Raw genomic sequence first — 4,652 nt, 5'->3', positions numbered from 1 at the left:
TGATCAGTCTACAATTTTAATTGCTTTTGACCTGTGTTTCACACTGAGCTCCTTGAAGGCAATAGCAATATTGTAGTACATATAATAAATGAGCTAAATCATTATTTGTTCAATTACTAAGGTGGGTAATATGCATATATGTAATGAGTTTATGTAAAAGAAAAACTGGGAGTTAATTAACTTTACAAATAAGATTCAATTTGTGATAAACTCTTTACTTTTTCTATCCAAGTATGTTTGACTTACTTTAAAGAACTCCCAGACTATTTATAAACATTACCTTAAATATAATTCAATTAACTTATTAATATAATTCAATTAATTTTACAAGTGTAGTGACAATGGTAAAAAGATGTTGAATTAGAAGTGGAAGTGTGTATTATGTAATGTAGCATAAAAAGAGAAATGATGTATGTGTGACAGTCACAATTAACATTAAACTATGAAGAGAGGGATCAATTTTGTTCAGATGAGTTTAGAAGATTTTCTGACAGAAATGGCATGTTATCAGTTATTTCAAAGATGATGAATAGGAAGTTTAATAAAGAACTAATGTGGAAGAAGGATGAGGGAGTCTTCTGAGCAAATAGAACAATAGGTAACAAGCACAGAGACATGAAATAGCATAAATGGAGAAAATGTTTAAAACACCTGTAGAATATTCAATAGAATAATATTGTTAGATAGGCTGGACATACACATAATATGACTTTCTAAGGACATAGCACTCAATTCTCAAATCATGGATTTCATCAAAAAAGAAACTTTGCCATATATGTGTTATAGTGAGGCACATTTGTAGTGAAAATATGATTTAGATATTAAAAGGTAGAAAAGAAAAGTTCTGCAAGACAGAGGGAATACAGAAGTGGAATGGACTTCATTTCAGATATTTTAGGAAAAAAATTCTAACTTGGAAAAGAATGCATATGGGCGCTAGTAAGTATTACACTTAATTGTAAGTATCTTGTTAACATTTCTTAAATTCTTTATATATGATCTTCTGTATCCTAGCTTCTCAATAAGAATCTCCTAAGGAGCTATTTAAATATCTATTTAAATCTGGTTCTGAATCAAAGAAATAGCACATTTGCCTTGCAGTCCAATGAGGTGTGATTGCTGAGTACAGACCTAGGTATGGGCAAAACAAAACAAAATAATAATAAATTAATTTAAATAAATTTTTAGAAAATCTTGGAAAGCTTAAATCCTTGAAATTATAGTCTCTGGATGTAGAAACACATTTTTCAGAAAGGCTCTTTCTTCAAGGTGTGGTGTAGTGTGTGTGTGTGTGTGTGTAAAATCAGAGCATAAGTGATATGTTGAAAGTCACAGATAATGAGAAATAAGTCTAGATCAAATTTAGCTCAAATCAGCAGATCACGGGCATCCACATATAAACTTGGTCCACGGCAATCATTCATTGATATTACTGCATGACCAGTACTAGGAGAAACTGACTTTACTAACAAATAGAAGATATTTTTACCTTCTAAGGTAATATAGGATAAAGGTGACAAAATAATTAGGAACATAAAGTATTTCTAAATATAAATTCATAGAAAAATAAATCATGATCAAATTAATGTAAAAGCACTGACTAAAAATCATAAAAATTCAGAAATAGGTGGTTGCTGTCGAAATGGGCAAGTTTATGAAACCCAGGAAGGTGGTCCTGGTGCTAGCCGGACTCTACTCAGGACGCAAAGCGGTCATCGTCAAGAACATTGATGATGGCACCTCAGACCGCCCCTACAGTCATGCCCTGGTGGCGGAATTGAACGCTATCCACGCAAAGTGACACCCGCCATGGGCAAGAAGAAAATCGCCAAAAGATCAAAGATCAAGTCTTTCGTGAAAGTATATAACTATAATCACCTTATGCCCACAAGGTACTCCGTGGACATCCCCTTGGACAAAACCATTGTCAATAAGGATGTCTTCAGAGACCCGGCTCTTAAGCGCAAGGCCGCAGAGAGGCCAAGGTCAAGTTTGAGGAGAGATACAAGACCGGCAAGAACAAGTGGTTCTTCCAGAAGCTGCGGTTTTAAATCAGTTTTGTTTCCATCATTAAAAACCAAACAAATTTAAAAAAAATTCAGAAATATGAGCATTAACTTTTGGAAAGATCACTCATAGATTAGGCAAGATACAAACTAATGTAGACTTAAAAGCATGAATATTTCAGAAAAACATGGAATGCATTTCATGATTTTTTTTTATTTAACCAACTTTATTACATATATGATTCTATTTGGGTTTCATTCATGTAAAGAACACCACCCATCACCAGTGCAACATTCCCATCACCAATGTCCAAAATCTCCCTCCTCCCCACCCAACCCCTGCTTATATTCTAGACAGGCTTTCTATTTTCCTCATACATTCTCATTATTAAGATAGTTCAAAACGTAGTTATTTCTCTAACTAAACTCATCCCTGTTTGCGGTGAGCTTCATGAGGTGAGCTGTAACTTCCAGCTCTTTTCTCTTTTGTGTATGAAAATTATTATTGCAAAAATGTCTTTCATTTTTCCTAAAACCCATAGATGAGTGAGACCATTCTGTGTTTTTCTCTCTCTCTCTGACTTATTTCACTCAGCATAATAGATTCCATGTTCATCCATGTATAGGAGAATTTCATGACTTCATCTCTCCTGACAGCTGCATAATATTTCATTCTGTATATGTACCACAGTTTCTTTAGCCATTCATCTGTTGAAGGGTATCTTGGCTGTTTCCAGAGTCTTGCTATGGTAAATAGTGCTGCAATGAATATAGGTGTAAGGAAGGGATTTTTGTATTGTATTTTTGTGTTCCTAGGGTATATTCCTAGGAGTGGTATAGCTGAGTCGTATGGGAGCTCGATTTCCAGTTTTTGGAGGAATCTCCATATTGCTTTCCATAAAGGTTGAACTAGACGGCATTCCCACCAGCAGTGGATAAGAGTTCCTTTCTCTCCACATCCCCACCAACACTGCTTGTTCTCATTCTTTGTGATGTGTGCCAATCTCTGGAGTGTGAGATGGTACCTCATAGTTGTTTTGATTTGCATCTCCCTGATGATTAGTGATGTGGAGCATTTTTTCATGTGTCTTTTGGCCATATGTATTTCTTCTTTGTCAAAGTGTCTGTCTATTTCTTCTCCCCATGTTTTGATGGGATTAGATGTTTTTTTCTTGTAAAGTTCTGTCAGTGCCTTGTATATTTTTGATATTAGCCCCTTATCTGATGGGTATTGGGTGAATAGTTTCTCCCACTCACTGGGGGGCTCTTGTATCCTGGGCACTATTTCTTTTGAGGTGCAGAAGCTTCTCAGTTTAATATATTCCCATCTGTTAATTTCTGCTTTCACTTGTTTGGAGAGTGCAGTTTCCTCCTTGAAGATGCCTTTAGTCTCAATGTCCTGGAGTGTTTTACCTACATGTTGTTCTATATATCTTATGGTTTTGGGTCTGATATCGAGGTCTTTAATCCATTTGGATTTAACCTTCGTACATGATGTTAGCTGGGGGTCTAAGTTAAATTTTTTGCAAGTGGCTACCCAGTTGTGCCAACACCACTTGTTGAAGAGGCTTTCTTTGTTCCATTTAGGATTTATTGCTCCTTTATCAAAAATTAGGTGATTGTATGTCTGGGGAACATTCTCTGAGTATTCAAGCTTATTCCACTGATCTGAGGGCCTGTCCTTATTCCAATACCATGCTGTTTTGATAACTATTGCTTTGTAGTACAGTTTAAAGTTGGGGAAAGTAATTCCTCCCATATTCTTTTTCCCAATTATTGCTTTAGCTATTTGAGGGTGTTTATTGTTCCAAATAAATTTCAAAAGTGCCTGATCCACTTCTTTGAAGAATGTCATGGGTATCTTTAGGGGGATCGCATTAAATCTGTACAATGCTTTGGGGAGTATTGCCATTTTAATTATGTTAATCCTGCCAATCCATGAGCAGGGTATGTGCTTCCATTTCCGCGTGTCCTCTCTGCACTTCATGATCTTTAAGTAACAATCTCATTCTGACAAGTTTGTGCATAAAGTGTACTATTTCTTTTACTGAATTTAGTAGATTGAAGAATTTATAACTCCTGTGAAACTTTTTGTTTTAAACAGACCTTTTACAAAAGAAAAAATGTGGAAAACATACAATTAATAATGTAAAATTATCTACTGTAATAAGTTCATGTGGCTCTGAAGAATTTTTTCATGGCATAATCTCTTTTAATTGTTAATGGACTAAGTTAAGATATATATAGTAATTAAATGGATCAAAAATTGAATTAACATTTTGCTGCCTGCAAGAAACACATTTGAATATTTAAAGCAAACACAAGCTCAAAGGATGGAGGACAATCCTTCAAGAAAATAATATTTTAAAATTCTAGGGTGGCCATAATAATATCAGATGGCATAGACTTATAAAGATTATAACATACAGAGAACTTCACTTCATAATAATCATCAGATATATACATCAGGAAGAAATCACACTCCAAAACATAGACACACCCAGTGAAGGACCAGCAAACTACTTAAAACAACTGCTAATAGACATAATGGAAAACATCAAAAGCAATAAAATAGTAATAGGAGACCTCAACACTATGTTGTCACCTCTTTTTATTTAATTAATATTTTTTATTTAAGTAACATGA

At 34.6% G+C, this 4,652-nt stretch overlaps 1 pseudogene; it reads left to right on the top strand.

Annotated features, from left to right (window-relative positions):
- Window positions 1-1,642: 1,642 nt before the first annotated feature.
- Window positions 1,643-2,064, top strand: LOC126016292 (60S ribosomal protein L27-like; annotated as a pseudogene).
- The last annotated feature ends 2,588 nt before the right edge of the window (window positions 2,065-4,652 follow it).

Source organism: Suncus etruscus, chromosome 8 (genome assembly GCF_024139225.1).
Source record: "Suncus etruscus isolate mSunEtr1 chromosome 8, mSunEtr1.pri.cur, whole genome shotgun sequence".
Classification (NCBI taxonomy): domain Eukaryota; kingdom Metazoa; phylum Chordata; class Mammalia; order Eulipotyphla; family Soricidae; genus Suncus; species Suncus etruscus.
Note: the sequence above shows the minus strand (reverse complement) of the source record. Positions and strands in the feature narration are given on the sequence as shown.